Genomic DNA, 26,992 nt, shown 5'->3' with positions numbered 1-26,992 from the left:
TAGGGTGAGAGAAATTTTAGTCTTCAGGTCCAGAGGGTTCACTAATAGCCAGGTAAGATTATTGAAAATAGAATCACACTTAGCTACATCCTGTCACACTTTCTAAATTCCAAGGATCACAAGAAAAATCCTACAAGATTACATACACACAGCAAATTGAAATGAACAAAATAAATTAGTAAGGTGGCAAAACACAATATTTATATTACATTCCTTTAACAAAAAGATAGTTGCTTTAACTCCCTGGTCTAAAGAGAGAAAAGAAAGAATTGTCCTTTAAATACAAATATAACCCAAGGGTCACAAAATGGAAATAGAGAGCAATACCACAAAAGAGGAAAATGCAAACATGTTGACGTTATTAATATAATTTATTTGATTTGGCTCAAATTTGACTCTAAACTTCCTGGTTGGTGATGAGAAGGTCAGGAATTACAATCATTCAGATTGTTGTTATGATGACGAAGGAAGAAGCATATGAGTTTCTCAGCAAGTTTCTCAGTTTCTCAGCTGAAGCCTAAAACAAATTCTCTCAAATAGTTTAATATTGGAAGTATGAAGTAGGGTGGTAGACTGTATTTGACACTCAAGGACATTACTACAGCGAAAATAGGAGTGAATTTCACATACATGCTTCTTATAGGAATTCTCATTAAAGTCAATGAAAGACTTCAAGATATATAAATAGGGGATTTCCCTGGTGGTTCACTGGTTAAGACTCCACACTCTTGATGCAGGGGCACGTGTTCAATCCGTGGTTGGAGAACTAAGATCCCACAAGCTGCACACTGCAGCAAAAAAAAAAAAAGAGAGATACATAAATACATTATAGCCTAAAGATATTATTTGAGCCAAAGATAGAACTTTGAGTACTCTAGAGGAGAAGATGAATAGTATATTACTTACTGTTCTCTGAATATTATTTTTCTCAGCCAGACTAATGTAATAACATAATTTGAGGTTTCATAATGCCTGAAAAGAACTTAACTCTTGTGCTCTTCATTGCTGATTGAAGGTGTATAAAAATTGTAGTTTCAAAGGAAACATAGTTAGTTTTGTATACCCAATCCTTTCAGCACTGGTATTAGCATTGGACATCAAATTTGTGTGAGATTAGGCTATTGTGCTTCACATAATGAATGTTATTTCAGTGGATATAAATAGCATTAACACTCATTCATTTTACTCCTCCTCTGTCAGTCTTAATAAATTGAATATTGTAACACTTTCAGTAATGCAAATAGACGTGTTGATCAAAATATTGTTATAATAATAATAATTTTTCTATTAATTAAAATAGAAATTTTAATTAAATTTCCAGTCCTAATAATTTTAAGGTAAAGAAACTTCTTTCACATGCCATCTGTTGAGAGCAAAAATCAGGTTGCAAATCAACTATGTAATTATGATCACTTTTAATAAAATGTACATTTGTACAAATATAATATTTATAAATGCAGCTGCCCCTTGAACAACACAGGTTTGAATTGTGTGGGCCCACTTATATGCAGATTTTTTTCAATAGTAAATACTACGGTATTACACAATCCCAGGTTGTTTGAATCCATAGATGCAGAAGCTTCCATTGGGAGGGTGGACTGTCAAGTTACACATGGATTTTCAACTGCTCTGAGGGACGGGCCCCTAACCCCCAAGTTGTTAAAGATTAGCTGTACATAAGCACACAGAAAAGCATTAGAGAGATAAAAATATTAACTGTCAATCTCTGGGTGGCAGGATTTGGGTAACTATTTTTTTTTTTTTGCCCACGCCACTTAGCATGTGGGATCCTAGTTCTCCAACCAGGATGGAAACTGAGCTCCCTGCACTGGAAGCTCAGAATCTTAACCCCTGCACTGCCAGGAAAGTTCCTGGGTGACTTTTGTTTTCTTCTTTTTACTTTCCATAGGTGTGAATAACTTGTATTATCTTTGCAAGTAGAACAACAACAACAGCAAAACATTGTTGCTGTACTTAAGGCCAGGTAGAGGAGAAGCAAGTGATGTCTCTACTCACCCTTAAAGCACATCAGCCAGGTGACCTTTCTGTACCACCGTCTACATCTTGCATCATTAAAGTTGCCCTTTAAGGACTTACATGATGATTTTAAGGGTTGGCTAGTTTAAGAAGGGCTTCCCCAGTGGCTCAGTGGTAAAGAATCTGTCTGCAATGCAGGAGACACAGGTTCGATCCCTGGGTGGGAAAGTTACCTGGAGGAAGTAATGGTAACCCACTCCAGTATTCTTGCCTGGAAAAACCTATGGTCAGAGAAGCCTGGTGGGCTACAGTCCATGGGGTCACAAAGAGTCAGACGGGACTGAAGTGACTGAGTGCACACACAGTTTAAGAAGAGTGCAATTTGTATTGGAAACAATCTCCAACTTTACATCATAAGCAGCTATGTGACTTGGGGCAAATTTTCACACTTTTGATCTCTGGTTCCTCACCTTCAAAAGGGAGACTGGACTGTTGTGAGCACAAAATAAAATCACTGGGATGTAGTAAAGTGCCCGGAACAAAATAGGTGCTCAATAAATACTATATGCTAATTTGCTTGCCTCTGTCCTCAGAGAATTTATCCTGTTTCTACAGACACTATTTCTCTTCTCTGCAGTAATTTCACATGAACTTGGTTTCAGTTCAATAAAAGTGTTGGAAGAGTGAGGAAGTCTCTCTTTTCTCATGTTCACTAGTTGCTCAGATGCTGTCTGACTCTTTTACAACCCCGTGGATTGTAGTCCACCAGGCTCCTCTGCCCATTGGGTTTTCCAGGCCAGAATACTGGAGCGGGTTGCCATTTCCTACGCCAGCTCACTAGTTAGGGGTAGAGAAAATGAGAAAAAGGACGACTTACTGAGGATCTCCTGAGAATCAGGCACTATGTTGTCTGTGTTCCTTTGCTTAAGGAAGCCTTCACATTTTCCTAAATACTTGAACATCTGTGAAGTCTCAAGTTTCTCCCTTATTATTAATGCATTTGCCTCTTGAGAACTACTTATGTTATATCATCATTTACCCTAAAACAGCCTCTGTATTTCTATTTTAATCTTTCAGACTTCTAGTTGTGACACAGAACTTTGGTTGGTCACATTGTTATGACAGGTCATATTTTCAGAACATTTCATAGCATTTAAGATTCTAGAATTGTAAGTGATAATTTTCTATCACTTCACCTTGTGTCAAAATATCTCCAATTTTTATTTTTTACATTCATCAGTTTGTAAGCATCTCCTCTACTACATGTACAGCATACCTTACTTAAATGAGCCCTATTCTATAAGGCAAGGGTCCCCTACCTCTGGGTCATGGACCAGTACTGGTCAGTGGCATTTTAGGAGCCAGGCCACCTGGCAGGTGAGTGGCAGGTGAATGAGCAAATCTTCATCTAATACTTACCACATCTCCCCACTGCTTTCATTCCCCTCCATGGAAAAACTGTCTTCTGCAAAACTGGTCCCTGGTGCTAAAAAGGTTGGGGACCACTGCTACATGGAGAAAACAAGACCAAAAGATAATGGAATGCATGTGCAGTTGCTTCAGTCATGTCCGACTCTTTGTGACCCTATGGATTATAGTCCGCCATGCTCCTCTGTCCATGGGATTCTCCAGGCAAGAATCCTGGAGTGGATTGCCATTTCCTCCTCCAGGGGATCTTCCCCACCTAGGGGAAGAGTATCTCTAATCATCAGGCCCCAGTACTGAAAGTTTGATTAGCTTTATTCTTTTAAAAAGAACTGAATCTCATCACATTTTTGATGTAGAAGATTCCACAACAAGAATATTTCTGGGTCTATGACAACTTATTCTCTTCAACAAGAGAAGTTTTCTGCAATATTTCAGACAGAGACAGTTAAGCAATTGTAGAGAGGCCTGCAAGACTCGGGAATGGAGCCTCCTTCCTAATGATCTATTGCAGTTGTATTACCCAGGGATTGCACAATAAAGACTTCTATTTTCCTACTTTTTTTCTTTATCACATGCCAATTAAGCCTTCCCCCATCCCTTCACTCCCTTAAAGCCTCACCCTTTCTCATCTTTTACACTTCTGTTTTCCCTGATGTGAAAACTCTAAAAAGGCAAATTGCTAATTGCATTCCTTCAAAAACCCCACATATGTGTAACGAGCCAGGCAAACATGACCTGCATCTTTTCTCCTGAAAGATTTCCCAGCCATTGATCTACTAAAAACTCAAGTTTTCTCCAAACACATTTCCTAGGAAATGTCCCCAGATGGCATGTGATCTTTTCATTTTAGACAAGCTGCCTTGATCAGGTGTCACCCAACTGACTGGCTTTTCTCTACCTTTATTCTGAACACAATGTTGTCTCAACAGAGGATCCACTAAGTCCTGGTTTTTCTCCACTGAATTCCATTCTTACTTCTCTCTCTCCACCACACCGGCCACATGCAGTAGTTGCTAACATATCTTTGGTTATTCCCTCACCATTCTCACAGGGCCTCTGAGCAACCTTGACATTTTGTAACCATTTCCCCATTGTTTTCCTCCAATCTTTTGTCTGTATGGAGACTGCCTTCAGAAGGTTTTCATCTCAATTCTTTTTTTAGTTTCCAATTGGTTGGGAGCCAGCCCTCTGCTCTCTATCCTATGCTCACCTTGCAAGCTACCTAGCCAGGTCATCTGTATTCATATTTTTTCCTTTTCACTTATTTTTTGCCCATGCTGGGTCTTCACTGCAGCACAAGGGCTTCTCCACTTGTGGTGCTTGGCCTTCTCTTGTTGCAAAGCACGGACTCTAGAGCATGCAGGCTCAGTAGTTGAGGTTTGAGGGCTCTCTGGTTGTGGCACTCAGGCTTATATGCTCCACAGCGTGTGAGATCTTAGTTCCCCAACCAGGGATCAAGCCCACGTCCCTACACTGGAAGGTGGATTCTTAAGCACTGGACCACCAGGGAGGTCCTCATATTTCTTTCACTATTCAAAGGAGTAAATGCAACTCAAAGTGTTAAGCTGAGTAAAAGGGAAGAAATTAGTGAGAGCTCCTTGTAGATCACAGATCACAGAATGGAAAGGACTACAGATGTTGTCCAGTCCAATTCTGCCATTTCACAAATGACAGATCTGGGACCTCAGAGTCTAAAGTCACATATCATTCAAATGAATCACTACCAGAGCTGCCAGGAAGAGGATTTCCAAGTGGCTAAAACTGTTGACTTTGGAATCATATGGATCTGGGTTCAAATCCCAAGCCATGTGGCCTTGTACAAGTAATTTAAACACTCTAATACACAGTATCCTTACTATTAACATGGGGATGATAATACCTATTTTACTGGATTGTTGAGCTGGATATACGGTAACTATTAATTTTTAACTATAATCCTGCTCTGTTGACTTTTAGTCTAATGTTCCGTATAAGATAATGCTATTATGTTTCTAGTCCCAATCTTCCAAGATCCCACTTTTAATCTTGAATAATAGTGGTCTCTTTTGTTGACTATGATGGCTACTCCACTTCTTCTAATGGATTCTTGCCCACGGTAGTAGATATAATGGTCATCTGAGTTAAGTTCACCCATTCCAGTCCATTTCAGTTCGCTGATTCCTAGAATGTCAACGTTCACTCTTGCCATCTCCTATTTGACCACTTCCAATTTGCCTTGATTCATGGACCTGACATTCCAGGTTCCTATTTAATATTGCTCTTTACAGCATTGGACCTTGCTTCTATCACCAGTCACATCCACAACTGGGTGTTGTTTTTGCTTTGGCTCTATCCCTTCATTCTTTCTGGAGTTATTTTTCCACTGATCTCCAATAGCATATTGGGCACCTACCAACCTGGGGAGTTCCTCTTTCAGTGTCCTATCTTTTTGCCTTCTCTTACTGTTCATGGGGTTCTCAAGGCAAGAACACTGAAGTGGTTTGCCATTCCCTTCTCCAGTGGACCACATTCTGTCAGACCTCTCCACCATGACTCACCCGTCTTGGGTGGCCCCAAGTTAGAACTGGACATGGAACAACTGACTGGTTCCAAATAGGAAAAGGAGTAGGTCAAGGCTGTATATTGCCACCCTGCTTATTTAACTTATATGCAGAGTACATCATGAGAAACGCTGGGCTGGAGGAAGTACAAGCTGCAATCAAGATTGCCAGGAGAAATTACAATAACCTTAGATATGCAGATGACACCACCCTTATGGCAGAAAGTGAAGAAGAACTAAAGAGCCTCTTGATGAAAGTGAAAGAGGAGAGTGAAAAAGTTGGCTTAAGGCTCTACATTCAGAAAACTAAGATCATGGCATCCGGTCCCATCACTTCATGGGAAATAGATGGGGAAACAGTGGAAACAGTGTCAGACTTTATTTTTCTGGGCTCCAAAATCACTGCAGATGGTGACTGAAGCCATGAAATTAAAAGACGCTTACTCCTTGGCTGGAAAGTTATGACCAACCTAGACAGCATATTAAAAAGCAGAGACATTACTTTGTCAACAAAGGTCCATCTAGTCAAGGCTATGGTTTTTCCAGTGGTCATGTATGGATGTAAGAGTTGGACTGTGGAGAAAGCTGAGCGCTGAAGAATTGATGTTTTTGAACTGTGGTGTTGGAGAAGACTCTTGAGAGCTCCTTGGACTGCAAGGAGATCCAACCAGTTCATCCTAAAGGAGATCAGTCCTGGGTGTTCATTGGAAGGACTGATGTTGAAGCTGAAACTCCAATACTTTGGCCACCTGATGTGAAGAGCTGACTCATTGGAAAAGACCCTGATGCTGGGAAAGATTGAGGGCAGGAGGAGAAGAGGAAGACAGAGGATGAGATGGTTGGATGGCATCACCGACTCAGTGGACGTGGGTTTGGGTGGACTCCGGGAGTTGGTGATGGACAGGGAGGCCTGGCATGCTGTGGTTCATGGGGTCACAAAGAGTCAGACACGACTGAGCGACTGAACTGAACTGAATAGTGGTCTGACTTTGAACACCTTATTTACAAAGCTGTGCTTCGGTTGATTAATCCATAATGTAAAGCTAATCACAATGACTAGTGTACAAGTGGTTGTGTGGATTAAATAGATAATTCTTATAAATATAGCATTTCACACAGTATCTGCCATGTAGAAAACAATAAAATATTGAATGGGTCTATATAGTCCTAAATGCCCAGAATAATTGCATGAATGATCAGGATGATCTCTTGCCAATTGCTCTCAGGAACAAATTCAGGGTTGTATACTTGGTTTTCTTTGGCCCACAGTGTCAATATTCATTCATTCAAACTGAGCATTGAACAATAGGTAGCCTTAGATGTTGACGTATGGCAGAAATCAAACCAATATTATAAAGCAATTATTCTTCAAATAAAAATAAATAAATTTTTTTTTAATGTGACTATGAAAGAAAAAATGTTTTCCACCAAAGCAATAGCTATGAGCAAAAGAAGGAAAGGGCAACCTGTGTAGCAGGTCTCAAGTACTAATTAATTCTATTTGGTTTCTTTTATATATATATATATATATATATATAGTTATTTATTTACTTATTTATTTGGTTGCATCAGGTCTTAGTTGCATCATGTGGGATCTTTGTTGCAGCTCATGGGCTCAGTACTTGCAGCTCTTGGGTTTAGTTGCTCCAGCTTGTGAGATCTTAGTTCGTCAACCAGGGATTGAATCCACGTTCCCTGCATTGCAAGGCAGATTCTTAACCAGAGGACCACTAAGGAAGTCCCTCTATTTGGTTTCAAAGTGTTCCAACTGACCTCCCACCAGTGGCTTCATGCCTTCCTATCCATCAACCTCGCTGCTGCCAGAAATAAAACATTCATTCAAGCTTGATTATAATGTTTGCAATTTCACTATTGCACATCAAATTCAGAATAAAGATCCAACTCCTTAGCCCAACTTTCCAGTCGTGTTGTCACTTCTTCCTGCCATCTTTGTCAGCCTCAGTTCCCCGACTCTGCCAGTGGCCCTCCCTTAAACACGTGTACTTATCTGAATCATCTAACTCACTTTTGGCCCTTTGCATGGGCTATTTCCTTGGCTCAAAACAGTGATATGTCCTACTTGGCCTTTAAGATTCAGCTCAGCTGTTGCCTGTAAGAAGTCTTCTATGGCATGCTTTGCCCCTCTCACCACTGCTATCCAAGAGCAGAATTCCTTTTTGGAGGTCCCAGATCAGCCTATGTTTACCTCAAGCATGGTTGGTAGCACATGGGATTCCATATTTTGCCAACTTTCTCTTTAGAATGCGTGTTCCCTGACCTTGGGAAGAGGTCAGGCCCTTTCCAGGGTCCACTGTATATCAGGCACAATTGTAGGAACTGGGAACACAACGGACAAGAGAGAGAAACTCCCTGATATCTTGGGATTCCTGGTCCAGTGAGGTAAATCAAGCAGTTCACGAATACATAGGGTGTTCCCTGACAGCCCAGTGGTTAGGACTCCACACTTGCATTGCTGAGGGTGTGGGCGCCATCCCTTCTCAGGAAACCAACAGCCTGCAAGGACTGCAGCATGTCCAAAAAGTAATTTACATAAATGCATAAGTATTTTCAGATAATGACAGGTGCTATGAAGCCTAGGAAATGGCCTAATGTGCTGCATAGTGAGGAGGGAAGGGAAAGACAATATAAGAAAAAGTGGTCTAATCATGGTATTTGTGCAAAAAAAACTGATGAGGATCCAGTCATTCCTGGGAATATTGAGGGTAAGATTATTCCAGGTGGAGGGAAGAGTAAGAGCTTATAATCATTTTGTAGAAGAAAAGAAGGGATTGGTAGGGATCTACCTCAAGGATGTAAAGAGGACTCAAATTCCTCCCATATAGAAACCAGGATATACTAACTTTTTAGTACAGGAACAAAAGGCAAAAAAAGCATCAATATTATCACCTACAGCTTAGACAGGTTTTGTATTTTTTGTTGTTGTTGTTGATGAAGGGGTGGTAAGGGAGGAGTGATTAGGAGCTGGCTGAATTGGTGACCTTAGCATAAAGTAGGTCTCTATAAATCAACATTTCTGAAGAATGTTCCAGAAACATTGGACTAGATGCTGTAGTCAACCTAAAGTCACACTGAAGTCTCCAGTTTGGGAAACACTTTTCTTACACTGCTTCTCCCCACTCTCTACACCCCTACCACCTGGGCACTCACAATGCATGTTAGCACATTAAAGGCTCTGAAAAACTCAGCATTTGGAAAACTTGGTTAACTTTTGTTTCTCAAATTAATTTAACCACTATATCTGTTTTGTGGTTTTGTTTTAAGACAATACAAGTTAAATCCTGTGGACGAATATTTTGTAAAACAAATTCTGGGAAGCTCTGGTCTAAATCAGTCTCCACAACCCACAAGCCTTGCTGTGGTCATTCCTAGCTTCCAGTTTCATCCTGTTTAGTGGAAGCAGTAAATAAATAAAGGAATGTGATTTTTTAAAAGATACAACAGATAGTTCGGTTTACAAGTGTGAAAGTAAAAAATGCAAAAGTCTCAATTAATCTAATTTTACTACATTTATTTTAGAAAAGTCAGAGGAACCAGAGATCAAATTGCCAACATCCACTGGATCATGGAAAAAGCAAGAGAGTTCCAGAAAAACATCTATTTCTGCTTTATCGACTATGCCAAAGCCTTTGACTGTGTGGATCACAATAAACTGTGGAAAATTCTGAAAGAGATGGGAATACCAGACCACCTGACTTGCCTCTTGAGAAACCTGTATACAGGTCAGGAAGCAACAGTTAGAACTGGACATGGAACAAAAGACTGATTCCAAATAGGAAAAGGAGTATGTCAAGGCTGTGTGTGGTCACCCTGCTTATTTAACTTCTATGCAGAGTACATCATGAGAAACGCTGGGCTAGAGGAAGCACAGGCTGAAATCAAGATTGCCAGGAGAAATAGCAATAACCTTAGATATGCAGATGACACCACCCTTACGGCAGACAGTGAAGAACTAAAGAGCCTCTTGAAGAAAGTGAAAGAAGAGAGTGAAAAAGTTGGCTTAAAGTTCAACATTCAGAAAACTAAGATCATGGCATCTGGTCCCATCACTTCATGGCAAATAGATGGGGAAACAGTGTCTGACTTCATTTTTTGGGGCTCCAAAATCACTGCAGATGGTGATTGCAGCCATGAAATCAAAAGACGCTCACTCCTTGGAAGGAAAGTTATGACAAACCTAGACAGCATATTAAAAAACAGAGACATTACTTTGCCAACAAAGTTCTGTCTAGTCAAGGCTATGGTTTTTCCAGTGGTCATGTATAGATGTGAGAGTTGGACTATAAAGAAAGCTGAGCATAGAAGAATTGATGCTTTTGAACTGTGGTGTTGGAGAAGACTCTTGAGAGTCCCTTGGACTGCAAGGAGATCCAACCAGTCCATCCTAAAGGAGATCAGTCCTGGGTGTTCACTGGAAGGACTGATGTTGAAGCTGAAACTCCAATACTTTGGCCACCTGATGTGAAGAGCTGACTCATTGGAAAAGACCCTGATGCTGGAAAAGATTGAGGGCAGGAGGAGAAGGGGATGACAGAGGATAAGATGGTTGGATGGCATCACCGACTCAATCGACATGGTTTGGGTGGACTCCGGGAGTTGGTGATGGACAGGGAGGCCTGGCATGCTGCAGTTCATGGGGTCGCAAGGAGTCAGACATGACTGAGCAACTGGACTAAACTGAACGTTTATTTACCTTAAAATAATTTCAACAGAATTACAAATAGCTAATACATATAAATATAAATATGTGTGCTGCTGCTGCTGCTAAGTCGCTTCAGTTGTGTCCAACTCTGTGCGACCCCATAGACGGCAGCCCACCAGGCTCCTCTGTCCTTGGGATTCTCCAGGCAAGAATACTGGAGTGGGTTGCCATTCCTTCTCCAATGCATGAAAGTGAAAAGTAAAAGTGAAGTCGCTCAGTTGTGTCCAACTCTTAGCAACCCCATGGACTGTAGCCTACTATAAGTTTCATGAAAAATAAGAAGTTTAATTACTAAAGGTTAAAATCCGATTTGAATGCTCATTTATGCCCTGAGGCTGAGTAAGATGTTTTAAATTAAAATTAATTTCTGCTCAGCCAAGTGCAAAAAACATTAAGCCTATTCATCACAAATCCAACTTCCTTATTTTGATTACAACCATTTTAAATGACAGAATTATTAAGCATTTTAAGATTAATTTTTAAAAATCAAATACATCACACTTTATAATAATATAGATACTTAAAAGAGGGAGGGAAATTCCATATCAAAGGTTAATTAACAATGCTGACACTCTCTTGGTGGCTAAAAATAAGACTAATAGCATGTTTCTCTAATATCAGGCTGTATTATATTATATTTAAAGTCCATTTGGGAAACTGAATTTATATTTCCTGATTAGATTTATTCTAGTAAAGATAATTGTGTAAAATAATTATTACAAACATATGAAAATGTTAAATTTCAATCATACAGTTCACATATATATCATCAGAATATACAGAACCCACTTCCTATATATTATGGCTCTATTTGTCAAATAGCTTCTCGTTAAGTTTCCATTTTGTAATACCTTTAAAATTATGAGCTATCTCAAATAAAATGGAGACTTCAAAATAAGTCACTGAGGGAATGAATGCTAATAGTGTAATAACAATAAATATTAATAGTATAATTCCCTGGTGGCACAGTGGTAAAGAATCTGCCTGCCAATGCAGGAGATGTAAGAGACATGGGTTCAATTGCTGGATTGGGAAGATCCCCTGGAGTAGGAAAAGGCAACCCACTCCAGTATTATTGCCTGGGAAATTCCATGGACAGAGGAGCCTGGCAAGCTACAGTCCGTGGGGTCACAAAGAATTGGACGTGATTAATCACACACACACACACACATTCTCAAACTAAGTTTCCTCTGGTAAATATAAAATTTATTACATTCCCCAAACTGGTCTTCAAAATAATAAAAGAGAAGCTTAATTATTCAAAATAAGATCAGTACATTTTTAACTAAAATTAACCCAAGCCCCCGAAAATACTGATTTATACAAGCAGTCAAAATTCACTTTTTAAAGTTAACCTTTTATTGGCTCATAATGGTCAATTCAAAATTATAACTAAGAGATTTTAGCCATATTTTAACAAATGCTTGGCTGTTTTCAGCATCTTGATATTTTTTCTTTATAAGTACTCTAGCACTCACATCAGTATTTTTTTAAGTCACTCATGCTAAATATCAAGGAAGAATATGCAAGAAAATGCTCAATCAAAATGCTCTCCCAAGTGGTTAAATGGCATATTTAGATATGGCAGGCATGCTAAGCCACTTCAGTCATGTCTGACTCTGCAACCCTATGGACTGTAGCCCACCAGGCTCCTCTGTCCATGGATTCTCCAGGCAAGAATACTTGAGTGGGTTGCCATTTCCACCTCCAGAGGATCTTCCTGACCCAGAGACTGAACTCAGTTCTCTTATGTCTCCTGCACCAGCAGGCAAATTCTTTATCACTAGTGCCACCTGGGAAGTTCCTTGGCAGGCATGAACCCACGTAAAACTCACATTGTTTAGGGAAGGAACTGTACCTTCAATAAGGGACACTGGATGGATTAGATACATAGGTACATAATTATTTTTAAAAAGTCTTGATTCTCTACCTCAAACCACATGTAAAAATTACAGATGTAAATGTAAAGGTAGAATAATACAGCTTTTAGAAGAAAACATAAGAGAATATCTTCATGACCTTAAAATAGGCCAAGATTTCTCAAACAGAACACAGAAAGTACTAACCATAAAAGAAAAGATTGATAAATTGGATTATATTAAAGCTAAGGACTTCTATTCCATTAAAAAATCATCATTAAGAATGAAAAAGCAAGTCACAGAGAAGATATTTGTAGGACATATCAGCAAAGGACTCCTCCAAAGGTATAAGGAACTCCTAAAAGCCAACTTGAAAAAACAGACAACCCAAGAAAAAAGACAGGCAAAAGACTTGAACAATCATTTCACAAAACAGGGTATTCAAATGGCTGGTAAATATACGAAATGAAAATCAAAACTGCAGTAAGAGACTATTATCCACCCACCCAAGTGACCAAAATTTGCTTGGATTTCTTTAAGTGAACATATTGCCATTGTAATAATAATAATAATAAAATACTTATTGCTGTTATTGTTGTTCAGTTGCTACATTGTGTCTGACTCTGTGGCCCCATGGACGGCAGCACACCAGCCTCCCCTGTCCTTCACTGTCTCCTGCAGTTTGCTCAAATTCATGTCCATTGAGTCAGTGATGCTATCTATCTCATCCTCTGTTGCCCTCTTCTCCTTTTGCCTTCAATCTTTCCCAGCACCAGGGTCTTTTCCAATGAGTCAGCTCTTTGCATCAGGTGGCCAAAGTATTAGAACTTCAGCTTCACTGTCAGTTTTTCTAATGAATATTCAGGGTGGATTTCTTTCAGGATTGACTGGTTTGACCTCCTTGCCTTCCAAGGGAGGGACTCTATATGATTCTGGAGAATATACATAAAAAGAACAAATATATAGGCCTTATCTGTCTAGGCAAAAGAAGAGTTTCTAGTAATTAATTACCTTTGATGGCCTGGACTTTTTAAAATACCAAGTATTGGCAAGAATATGAAATAAGTGGACTCAGACATTACTGATGAGAGTGAAAAATTGAAAGTGCCACTTTGGAGAACTATTTGGCATTATCTAATAAAGCTAAACATATGCCTTACCTGTAAACCAACTATTTTTTTTTTTTTTGAGAGAAAAGAGTGCATATGTCACCTGTAGCTGTATACAAAGATGTTCAGAGCAACACTATTTATAATATCTCAGGAGGGGCAAATGCCCATCAAAAATAGAATGGGTCAATAAATTGTGGAATAGGCATACAAGGCAATACTATACAATAATTCAGATGTACATGTTACAGCCATACACAAAATGGAATAAATCTTGCAAGCATAATGATAAGAAAAGCTAGACAAAAACAAAAAAAGTACATACTGCAGTTCTTATAAATACTTTAAATATACCATATATTTTATAAATATATCATTTGTATAAAGTTCAAAAATGGGAGGGATGGGGAAGTCTATGTTTTAGCAGTCAAGATAGCAGTAACACTTGAGATGGAGCACAGTACTTGTAAGGGGGCTTTGAGAAGCTTTGGGGTGCTGGTATGTCCTGTTTCTGGGGTGCCTGTTGCATTCTGTTGGTTACATGGGTGTGTTCACTTTGTGAACATTCATCAAGCTGCACACTTACAATCTGTGAATTTTCTGCATGTTATACTGCAATAAAATTTATACTTTAAAAATCCTATAGTGTACATAGTAATGGGTCTGTGGTGTGTGTATATGTATGTATTTGTATGTGCTTAGTCATGTTCAACTCTTTGAGGCCTCATAAACTGTAGTCCACCAGGCTCCTATGTCCATGGAATTTTCCAGGCAAGAATACTGGAGGAAGGTAGCCCACTTTCTTTTCCAGGGGATATTCCTGACCCAAGGATCAAACCCATGTCTCCTGCATTGGCAGGCGGGTTCTTTACCACTGATCCACCTGGGCTGTGATGTAGTATTAAATAAAAAGAAGGGTTCAGAGTAGAACGATCACCATGATCCCTACTGGGGAAGAAAAGGAAAAGAAATACATATGTGGATAGAGCTGATTTGATGGATAAGCACCAAATACTAAGCAATTCTCTCTGAGGGTTGATCCTTGTTGGTTTTTTTTTTTTTTGGTAGTTTTTCTGAGTTTCCTTAAGTGAACGTATCATCAATGCAAAAAAAAAAAAAAAATATATATATATATATATATATATATATATATATAAATGTTATCTGTACACCCCTGCCTGGATTTATACAAAAAGAATAAATCAAATTTGTCAACACATAGACCTTGTCTATATAGGCAAAAGCAGGAGTCTTAGGCAACTGCTATTAAAAGCCTGGAAAATTGAGTCAAAACATCAATCTGATGGGAAATGTGTATTATATGAAATATATTATTGAGGAGTTTGGAAGTAAATGTGGATAAACGTAGTCAACAAATGACTGTCTCTTCAAAGTCAGGAACTTCTTGCGTTAGGGAGTATTTGAAAAATTGCCTCATTTTGCCCATAAACTCCTAGTATATCAATAGCTCCCCTACCATTTGGACATTTCAAATATCTCATCAGAGGTCCAGTGAAATGCATTTTTAATGCTGTAAGGCACAAGATAATTCAGCTTCATTCTAAAAGAAGAACTAAATGAAAGAGTAAATGTTTCCTCCTCCTCACCTTCTTCTTTCCCCTCCCCTACTGTCTCTTCTCCCATGGCCTGCTCCTTCTCTTCTCATTTTCCTGGGACTGCCTTGCAGTTTGGTCTCAGTCCTGGGGTGGGCGGGGGGCGGGGGGTGGGGAGTGTGCAAATGGGACTGACAGGTCCTAAGCTTTGTTATTCTAGTGTCCTTGAAATCCCAGCTGAATGGGAGATTTGCCTCTCCTCACTCTAAAATTGGAAGTGCAAAGAGAGAAGAGAAAGTGAACAATTATCAGTTTCTTCTCCCTCTCCCAGCTCCAGCCCTTCCCCCTCAGTTCCCCAACCCAGGCCCAGTATAAGGGGAGATGAATGCTGAGATGCTAGCTGTTCACACTGCCCAACACTTTTCACGTAGTAGGTCACGGGACATTAGGGGAAAGGGAAGTGGTGATGCAATATCCAATGGCCATGCTAGGGATGGGGGACCAGAAAGTTAAGAAGGAAATAAGATGCAGACAGTGGGATGGAGCGTGTACTCCAGTGGCTAAGAGTGGCGCTTCTCTGTATAGCAACAGAAAGTACAAAGCAGGTGCCCCGCACACTACAAAAACAAAGAACAGAAAAACAAACAAAAGACAATAGACACTCGTACATGTGAGATTACATATATCTAAGGTATTCAAAAAACCCTCCAAATATCAGGGATTCATTACAGTTATGAAAATAAATGCTTTAGGGACTTTCAGAGCAACTCATGTATTTAAAAAGAATATAAAAGCTCAGGAAAATAAATAGACATCCCAGAAATTCCCCCAGCAGAAACTATGAGAGCTGCCTCTAGACTTTCCATTTCACGGAGACAAGGAGTAGGGTGGTTTCCACTGGGCCTCAGAGAAAGGAACAGAAAGGTTGCCTCCTCCCAATCGGTAAATATCTGAAATCCCCCCGTGCAGGATTGTGATATGAGGCTGGAAGACACAGAGCCCACAGGGGAAGACTTCAGACCAGAGCCAAGAGATCAAGAATCCACTCACAGAAGACACAAGCAGAGCTACCTGATTGGCTCTGGTGTCACCCCAGCCAGGCAAGAAGAGAAAAATAGTAGAGAAAGATTGTGCTGTTGCCAGGCGGCCTGGCAAAACTAGGTGGTGGGGTGAGAAAATGACCTGAGGGCGCTGACTAGAGTGGAGGGAGTATTTGATGTCTGAGGCGGACTTGGGGTGAGGCAGAGAACCAAGTGATTTGATGGGAAAATCCTAAAGGCAGATGAAAAGGACAAGGTGGGAGTTAATGTTGTTTAGTCACTAAGTCCTGTCTGACTCTTTTGCGACCCCTTAGACTGTAGCCCACCAGGTTCCTCTGTCCACAGGATTTCCCAAGAAAGCATACTGGAGTGGGTTGTCATTTCCTTCTTCAGGGATCTTCCTGACCCAGGGATCAAACCCCCATCTTCTGCATTAGGAGGGGGATCCTCTACCACTGAGCCACCTTATTGTAGTTAAATATACTCTCATATTAGTTTAAAGCACATTCCATATACATTACATTGTTGTTCAGTCGCTAAGTCATCTCTGACTCTCTGCAACCCCATGGACTGCAGCACACCAGGCTTCTCTGTCCTCCACCATTTCCCTGGCGCTTGCTCAAACTCATGTCCATTGAGTCGGTGATGCCATCCAACCATCTCATCCTCTGTTGTCCCCTTCTCCTTTTGCCTTCAATTTTTCCCAGCATCAGGGTCTTTTCCAATGAGTTGGCTCTTCCTATCAAGTGGCCAAATTACTGGGGCTTCAGATTCAGCATCACTCCTTTCAATGAATATTCAGGATTGATTTCCTTTAGGATTGACTGGTTTGATCTTCTTGCAGTCCAAGGGACTTTCAAGATTACATACGTATCTCTAAAAAACAAAGATTCTTTTTATTCTTTTTAAATAACCACAATATCAATATATCTTAAAAACAATTCCCTAATATCAAGAGATATTTCGAAGGCATTTCTACATTAACATCTCTCCTGTTGCTGTATGTAAAGGCACTTGAGCATTTTAGAAGAGTTTAGAAGGACAAGAACAAGTTTTACCACAAGAAGGGACCAGGAAATGAAGTTGTAGCGGGAACTCTGGAAAGAGCTAAGATTCAGCAAGAGAAGACTGTGTTTGATAGGTTTTCATATAATACTGGCCTTTCTAGGCTATCAAGTAGGGGACAACCATCTTGCAGGACTTCATACATAGCTCTAGAAAACTCTGAAGCGATTGATAGACACATAAAAAACCAATATCTGAGCTGTTTCAGTGACCATAAAGAATCAAGAGACGTAAGTAATAGGGAAATGAGTCTTTTCTGTTCTGCCTATTTCTAAGGTTGTGAAGATTTTGATGGTACATCCCCAGACTTAAAAAAAAAAATTCTGTTGTATTAATATGTGCACCATAAAATATTTTTGAAACAGATTTTGTTAGAGGATGAGATTCAAAAATAAAGATAGAAGTTCTCATGTTTTCCCCATAGCCTAAGAAATCATCTCGGACTCCTCTCTTCTAGACCACTGCACTTGACTGTCAGTTTTCCCAGCAGCCATCTCTGAGCTGGTGATAAGGGAGTCAAGTTTAGCAGGTTAAAAATGAACCTGGAGATACCTGTACAAAGAAAAGTAGAAGTCAGTGGTCTCAACTCTGCTTATATTATTAGAGTGAGCCTGAGAGATTTTATGAAATGTGAACAGCCAGGCTCAACCCCATTCAGTAATTCTGGGGTGAAGTTTGTGTTTTTGTTTGTTCGTTTGTTTTAAGTACTCCAGGTGCTTTTCATGCACAGGCAGATCGAAAAACCACAGCTAAATATGTTTTTAAAAAGTTGCTTAATATGAGAATACTAACTGATTTTCAAGCATTCTATTCACTACTTCCCATTTCAAAGTGGGGGAAATATTTTACTCTACATTAAAGATTGGGTGCAGGATAGTGAGAAGAAAAGAAATGCAGAGAAATTTTAAAGTAAAAAACCATATCTAATAAAATAGCAGTAAGGTTCTCTCAGAAAAGGCTGGTTTCCGCTTCCATATCCCAGATTCTAATTTATTACATTTTAAACTGCTCCAAATTTGACAGACCTTATTTTCATTTAGCCCAAAAAACACTCATCCTATTAGATTAATAAAATTATCTAATGACTATTTCAAATTGCAATCACAGTTTTTCATATGTCAAAATTATTAATTCTGACTACTTAAATCTTTTCTGTTTAATCAAGTTTATCTCTCAATTGGGAAGGAAGAAAAAAACCTCTGACCTTAAAAAAAATAAAAAGACATTTTCTATCTCAGAGGAACTGACTTCATTGAATTATCCTGGAGGGAAAAGCAAGTACAAAAATGTGAACTACAGGCAGCTGGAAAGCAGAACTGTGTACAATGAATGACACACCAAATCCTGCAGGGAAATATGTACCACAATACATATTTCCTGTGGCTTCCTGCCTGAGGAGCACTGAAGAACAGTAAAAATTCTTCCAGAAATTTTTTCCTCAGCTGTCTCATTGATGGATTTAGCATAGGTGTTTGTCAAAATGTTAAATCATGGTCAGATCCAAATATGTATATTTACCAATGTTCATACATCTAATTACAAGGGCCAGTTGGTTCCTTAAAATGAAGGCTAAAAGAAACTTGAATTTCATTCTATCCCAAGTCTGGAATGCTGCAACAAGGCCATCAATTCATTCATCTGAGTGAAAAGCTTATAAAATCACAGGCCTTAACTTTTACCAATTACACAAAGTTCGCCATTTTACCAATTACACAAAGTTATACAGATATGATCATATGTGCTAGAAGTAAAATTAACTGTCTTCTGCAGGATCCTTAACAATCAAATAAGCAATCTAAGTTTATCTTAGGATGTTTAAAGAGACTAAAACGAGCTGGTTCCACACATAGCTTCCATGATAAACTCTGGGGAGTCAAGAGAGGACTGTTGGATGGTAGCACATACTTACTGTAGAAGGCATTGTGTATTAGATTGGTCACAGGAAATCTTCATTTAACTAGGGATAGCTTGTCACAACACATTCCTAGTTAGGACAGATAATAAATACCAATAATTAATATCTTTTTATAATATGACATAGTCTTTTACATTTTTAAAAATGTATTTATTTATTTGGCTGTATCAGGTCTTAGTTGCAGCATGTGGAATCTTTCTACAGTGCACAGATCCTTTAGTTGTGACATGCAGGCTCCAGAGCTTCCCGGCTTCAATTAATTGCAGCTCAGGGGCTTAGTTGCTCCAGCCAGGGATCAAACCCATGTCCCCTGCATTGCAAGGGGATTCTTTATCACTGGTCCACAGAGAAGTCCTAGTGCTTCACATTTTTAAATAACTTCTGATTCCTTACCATCCCCTCCTTGATAAATTTATTATCACACGTTCAAGAACTCTGTGTGTATCTCCCACTTGGGCAACCAACTACTCTCTTGCCTCACGCTAGCCCACCCTCATTGTCGTCAGTGTTTTCTTGACAATCCGTCTTGGAGCCTGTTACTCCTATTACATACTGTGGGATGTCCTACTTCTTATTTCTCCACCTCCCGTATTTACCTCCACCACCCTACCATATTTACTCCTTACCCTAACCACAAGGAGCCTCATGCCATTCCGCAAACACACTGTTTGGTTCTCGACTCTATTCCTTTCCCATATACCATTCTTTTGTCATCCTTAACAAATGTCTTCAGTCCCCTTTGCCTGACTGGCAAACTCGCCCAAAGCTTTCAGGACCAAACCAGAACTTCACCTCATCTGCGGGAGACTGTCTGAAAAGTCCCAGAGTTAGTCTGACTATTAATAGCTTTTGCGCTGTCTTAACCTTTGTATACAATTTTACAGTCATCATGGTCTATTTCCAAATCTAGGTTTCTCTGCCTCCACCATCATTCCTAAGTAGAAAATAAGACCTCCAGGCCAGCTACCTGTCACAGTCACCTGATGTCCCCAAAGTGTAGCAGGTGCTCAATTCAAGTGTGTTAGTTGCTCAGTCATGTCCAGCTCTTTGTGACCCCATGGACTGTAGCCCACCAGGCTCCTCTGTCTATGGGATTTTCCAGGCGAGAATAATGGAGTGGGTTGCCATTTCCTTCTCCAGGGGATATTCCTGACTCAGGGATCAAACCCAGCCCTCCTGCATTGCAGGCAGATTCTTTACAGTCTGAGCTACCAGGGAAGAATGGCTCCCAATTCAAGGGATTGATGAATCTAACTGATGAATGGTTAAAAGGAATTTTCTTTCTGTTTGAGGTAGGGAAAATGAAATAATACAATATAGAAACTCAATAATACAAAGTAGAAACTCTTTCACCTATATTAAAGGTGAGAAATCTATTTTACTGTGAGTCAATTCTGAAAAAATTAAAATAATTACTGGCTACATTTTAAAAATTTATTTCTTTATTGAATGGAAGCATTTCAATTGTGAAAATAGGCACTCCTATCATAGGCAGTGAGCTGTCAATATTTGTTAAGAGCACATTTGAGAGGCAGCAACAAAGAGATGGCTTTTGTTGTCATTTTTTAATCTTTTAACTGGAAGTCTATTTCAAGTGGAATCACAAAGCTGAGTAAGTGGCAAGTTGCTCTTCAACCAAGATCAGTTATTCTTGGCATCTAGATTATGGAGGACGACAGGACCACGTGGTCCTTATTCCTTAGGAAGACTTTTCTTCAAAGGCTGTCTTTTCTTTGCCATCCTCTCTCTGCAGTGGGCTTCTTCAGATTCTCTTTCGAAAGGGTTTCTTCTCCACCCTCCCTCCCCTGCCCTTGTGAGCCAGGTGCTAGAGTTAATACTTAGCAAGGAAAAAATAGTTGCTTTTTAGCTGCCTCACATAAATAATAGCCTAAGGAAAACACCTGTGTCTATGAATAGTTGTTTATAAACTCTGATTCACAGGGTCTCAAGGGGCTATACTGCAATTTGGGAGACTGGTTGGATGGGACATGTTTTGACTATTCCATCACCTACAGGCTGTCCTCTCACAGAACTAGGCCACATGCAACACATAAACACTCAAGTTGTATCTACAAGACATCAAAATGGGAACGTCCTCGGCAGTCCAGTGGTTAAGACTGTGCATCCAACGTGGCGGGTGCGAGTTTCATCCGTGGTCGGGGAACTAAAATCCCACATGTCATGCAGAGTGACCAAAAAAATTGAAAAAAAATTCAAGACATCAAAATAGCTATCTAATCTGAGCAAATCAGTTGTTTTCAAAGCATATTCATTCAGAGTGGGAGAACTAGTTTTTTTACATTATGTTAAAATTAAAACAAGCATATAGGCATAAAGGTAAAACAGAACACTGGCTTTGTAGACACACAGACCGGCTCAATCCTATGTTATTTATGTGACCTCAGAAGAAAAGTTACCTAACCTCTCTGAACTGTAATTTCCTCATCTGTAAAATGGGGCTATGTGATACCCACCTCAGCAGTGCTGAGTGATTAAATGAAATTATGTTTGTGAGGCACTTGGAAGATATTCAAAACATTTAAGTTCCTTCCTTTCAGAGGTAGTAATCTCCTCACAGATGCAGAGCAATAATAATTTGAATATTTGAGTGTGTGTATATATGTGTGTGTGTGTGTATATATATATACACACATACATATACATATACATACATATTTTTAAATTCTATTCTTGATTGTATGAGTTAAATAGATGCCATCATAATATGACTTAAATTACTATTGTTCTGTCCTTCACACCACACCTCTGCCAGAGGCCCACAGAGTTATAAGGAACCTAGAAGATGAGCCAAGGCAATGCAACTCGGACCTTACTCCATCACTGCATATAAGTCATGCCAGACCATTGAGTGTGGATTGTTAGTTCCATACAGCTCCAGGAAAGGAAACACCTCACTCATTTAGCAACTCCTTTAAATCAACCCTTACTAGAACAGAGCATTAGCCAAAATCTTAACTTCACAAATACAGCAACTAGTTACCACTCTAAGAAAACACGAATTTCCCCATATTTGGTAATATTATTAGGTAACTTCTTAACTATATTTTTATGTTAATGATTTTAATGTTAATTTGATTTCTTTTTTGGTTTGTTTTAATCCTCCAGGCAAGAATACTGGAGTGGGTAGCCATTTCCTTCTCCAAGGGATCTTCCCAACCCAGGGATCAAACTCTGGTCTCCTGTATTGCAGGCAGATTCTTTACCATCTGAGCCATCAGAGAAGCCAATCAAAATGATTGTTATTGTTCAGTTGTTAAGTTGTGTTCAACTCTTTGTGACCCCATGGACTGCAGCATGCCAGGCTTCCTGTCCTTCACTATCTTCCAAAGTTTGCTCAAACCCATGTCCATTGAGTTGGTGATGCCTTCCAACCATCTCATCCTCTGCCATCCTCTTCTCTTGGCTTCAATCTTGCCCAGCATCAGGGTCTTTTCCAATGAGTTGGCTCTTCTCATCAGGTGACCAAAATATTGGAGCTTCAGATTCAGCATCAGTTTTTCTAATGAATATTTAAGGTTGATTTCCTTTAGGATTGACTGGTTTGATCTCCTTGATGTCTAAGGGATTCTCAAGAGTCTTCTACAGCACCACAACTTGAAAACATCAGTTCTTTGGCACTCAGCCTTCTTTATGGTCCAATTCTCACATCTGTACATGACTACTGGAAAAACCATAGCTTTGACTATGTCGACCTTTGTTCGCAAAGTAATGTCTCTGCTTTTTAATATGCTATCTAGGTTTGTCATAGCTTTTTTTCCAAGGAGCAAGCATTTTTTTAATTTTGTGGCTGCAGTCACCATCTGCAGTGATTTTGGAGCCCAAGAAAATAAAATCTGCCACTGTTTCCACTTTTTATCCATCTAGTTGTCATGAAATGATGAGACTAGATGCCATGATCTTAGTTTTTTGAATGTTGAATTTTAAGCCAGCTTTTTCACTCTCCTCTTTCATCCTCACGTGCACATAATTTAAAGAATCCAATTTATATGTCTTGCTGTGAAAAACAGCAGTCCCTTTTGTGTCCCATCAATACCTTTCTCCTTACATTATATTCAATGTTTTTAGCTATTTTGTTTTATTTGTTTGAATTCATTGGTTGGTTGATGTTTTTGGTGTTTACTCCTACGATTTTGAGCTTCCCTGGTAGCTCAGTCGATAAAGAATCTGCCTGCAATGCAGGAGACTGGGGTTCAATCCCTGGGTTGGGAAGATCCCCTGGAGAAGGAAATGGCAACCCACTCCAGTATTCTTGCCTGGAAAATCCCATGGATAGAAGAGCCTGGAGGGCTACAGACCATGGGGTCGCAAGAGTTGGATATGACTTAGTGACTAAAACCACTGCCACCACCCACAATTTTAAGTATGCTATGACTGTCTATATGCAAATTTGATTTTTGAAGTGCAGGATTATGCTAAGACTTCTTACTGTGAAATCTAATGCAAAGCTTTCACCACCACCCTCTTCCTGACCATCACACACATTCTGCTCCTCATCTCTTCATCCACTCAATATCACCAGATCATAATCTTGGTTAGATTAATACTTAGTATCTATGTTAGTGTCAGTATGTAAGTGTTATTTTTATGTCAGTTTTGTCATCTATATACTATAATTCTTTCTTTTTGGCTCCAACTTGTTTCCTTGGAGTTGGTTTTTGTGTGTTTTGCCAAATATTCTGTGTACTATCACAAATTGAACCCCAAACTCTCCATCAGCTTGTTGAACTTTTTTTTTTTTGAAGATGTTCAAACAAGTTAGAAATTCTTTCATGTTTATCTTCTTAAAGAAGTCTTTCCTTGATCCTTGTAACCTGCATCAGTGAGAAGGATGGTCCTGGACCAAGTGCATACTGGCCACCCAGGCTGTCCCTTCCCTATCTTCTAGAAATTCCCTTTGCCTGTGTCCTGAATCCACTGTCTTCTCCTACCTTGATTCATCCCTTCATTTTGGTGAAGCACATCTGGAGAAGCTTCTGAGAGTGGGTTGTAAGGATGATACACATTTTTGAGAAATTACTTACATGACTAAAATTCAACTTGTTTTCTGTTTTTACATTTCTCAATTTCTAGTCTTTTGTTATTTTCTGTATCCTCTGAGTCTCATCCACCTTGTTAAAAAAAAATCTCTTCAACTGGTAGGCCCAAGACTGATGGGAGTATTCCAGTAATGGTCTGGAGAATGTAATGCAAGAATCACTTTGTGATTCCTGAATTTGTACTCTAAATTCCTTTCTGCCACAGTTGCACATTGCAGCTATTGTACATCTGTCTTTCCTACCTACATGTGTTCCTATTTAGGATTAACAACTCTCCATTTTGCCAAGGTCATTTGAATTCCATTCTTATAATCTGAAGTGTTAATAACCCTGTTTCTTAGCATCAACTATAAACTGAGCTTTGTAAATATCACCCATATTTATAACAAATAAAGTACACATAGTACTTCTAGACCTTCAAACTTGCAGCCATCTCTTCTAATGGCTAATTCCAAAAGATTTCTAAATAATTGGATTTGCCATCAACAATGGCAAAGTTTGATACATAATTGTTTCTTCATAAAGAATACTTTGAGGGTTGAGTTTTAAATCTGGGGGATTTGCAAGGGTATTCAGCTTCTGCTTTTCAAAGGAAATCTTCCCTTATTTAAAATATTAGGTGGTCCATGATTCTTTTTCCAGACCTGAAGCATTCATTCTGTTAATACTAAACAGATATAATTAAAGAGGTAGCAAGGCATAGTAAAAGAGTACTTACTTGAGGGAGAGGACTAATGTTACTAATGTTTCTCTACAATCCAATATTTGTTGGATATACTAATAATCCAGTATCTATTCATCCATCAAATGTGTACTGAGTACCTATTATGTTCAGGTACTATGGTAGGCACTGGAGCTGCAGAGAGAAAAGGACAGACATGGTCCCAGCCTCTGTTAAATAGAACCACAGATACTGAGCAAATAACATGTTGACCGTGACAATGACTTAATCTCCTTGAGACTCAGTCTCCTCATGAATAAAATAAAGATAATAATAGTACTACTTCACTAGTTCAAATGAGGTAATACTATAGAAAAACTTTATTAGCTCTCCTTTTCTCCAGACAAACTACAAATATCTACTAGTTATGATTTCCTAGGAGCAGGGAGTATATCTTACTCATCTACTCATCTTTGTAATGTTAGCAAGTAGGCAGCGCTCATTAAACGGGCAGGAAATCAACAGTGTGTGGAGCAAGCGACAATTCCGAAAGATGAATTTATATTTTCACACAATTTTAAGTCTTCTCATTTTCTTACCAAGGTTATCCACCCATTCATAAAATAACAAACTTTATGTCATTCAAAAGCAGAAGGTAATTTTATAGTAAAATGTTTCCATTTAGTATGTATTCATCATTAGTTACTGCTGCTAAGTTGCTTCAGTCGTGTCCGACTCTGTGCGACCCCATAGACGGCAGCCCACCAGGCTCCCGGTCCCTGGGATTCTCCAGGCAAGAACACTGGAGTGCGTTGCCACTTCCTTCTCCATCATTAAGGTATATATATTTGAATAACTAAAATAATATAACATTTAAATTTTCATTTTTTCCATTTGATAGAGCAAGAAATATTTCCTAAAATAATTTCTGAAGGTGCAGCACAGTTTTGGGAATGTTTGACAAAATTCTTTGAGATTTTAAAAGCACCTAAATAAGACACTCAAAACAAGTCAATTACATTTGAAATGTTAAAAAAAATTTTTTTTTTAATCTGACTCTATTCAGCCTACAGAAAAAAATGTTTAACTTCACTAAAACACATTCAAATAAGTGTATGGAAATGTCAACTGACCTGCTTCCCAGCAAGTCTTCAGGATTAATGGACTTTAAATCTTTGGACACTAAAATTTGTATAGCAGACAGAGATTTTTACCATGGAAGGTAATTCCTTCCATGTTGCTTTATTCCCCCAAAGGGACTAAGGGATAAACTGTGATTTCTGTTCTTTTCATGGAAACGCATGGAAGAAGCATAGGAAGGAGTTCTAGAAATTGTTCAGTTCAGTTCAGCCTACTTATTTTTCAGAGGAGGAAAAACAGAGGCCCAGAGAGGTAAGATGATTTGCCAGTTGCACAGCTGAGATTAGAACCAAAGTCTCCCCTTCTCCGGGACAGGAAGTAGCAGCAGCCTGCTGAAAACATTGCCTGGTATCCCGGGAATTTGCTTGTCTGCTGTGTGAGGATAGTCTGACCCTGGAGAGTCTAATTCCAAGACAGTTACACATACATTCCAGCTAAAGATGCATCTTCATTTTAATTGAAATAGAATGACAGACCAACACCTCCAGTTGTTTTGTTTAAGAATAGAAAAATAAAATTCTTTATCTGGTATCAGAAAAGCTCTACTCCTTAATATAACTGAACAGAAATAAGACATCTAGAGAGCTTTATTCAACCTCAGTATAGGTTCTCAACGCATCAGCCTAATTGACTGGCATACCCGAAAGCCTGTGCTGCTTCTTTCATTTGATAAGGAACTGCCTTCTCCCCACTTCCCTCCCCACTCAAGAACCTCACAACAGCAACCCTTCTCCTTAAATTCATCCGTAACAGATTTAACCACTTTCTCTTGGCCTCTTCCTTCACCATTATGAGATCTCCAAACAAAACAAAAATCCAGAAAGTAGTTTCTCTTCTCAAGTTTGGGAACATCTAATCTGGTGGTTGATAAATTATCAAATGGAGCCATGGCAAGAACATGGACCTGGGGGGCACTCAGATCCAGTTCA

At 39.2% G+C, this 26,992-nt stretch overlaps 1 long non-coding RNA gene across 2 annotated transcripts; it reads right to left on the bottom strand.

Annotated features, from left to right (window-relative positions):
- Nucleotides 1-352: 352 nt before the first annotated feature.
- Nucleotides 353-25,755, bottom strand: LOC104971004 (uncharacterized). 2 transcript variants are annotated; one of them, XR_804468.3, is made up of 4 exons: nt 24,981-25,755; nt 19,200-19,274; nt 16,747-17,101; nt 353-788 (listed from the first exon to the last, which is right to left on the bottom strand). It is a non-coding gene; the product is annotated as an uncharacterized lncRNA (long non-coding RNA). The 2 variants fall into 2 exon arrangements; XR_009495413.1 differs by lacking the exon at nt 353-788 and having other exon boundaries at nt 10,623-17,101; nt 24,981-25,746.
- Between the last annotated feature and the right edge of the window lie 1,237 nt (nt 25,756-26,992).

Source organism: Bos taurus, chromosome 1 (genome assembly GCF_002263795.3).
Source record: "Bos taurus isolate L1 Dominette 01449 registration number 42190680 breed Hereford chromosome 1, ARS-UCD2.0, whole genome shotgun sequence".
Taxonomy (NCBI): Eukaryota; Metazoa; Chordata; class Mammalia; order Artiodactyla; family Bovidae; genus Bos; species Bos taurus.
This window is presented reverse-complemented; position numbering and strand designations above follow the sequence as displayed.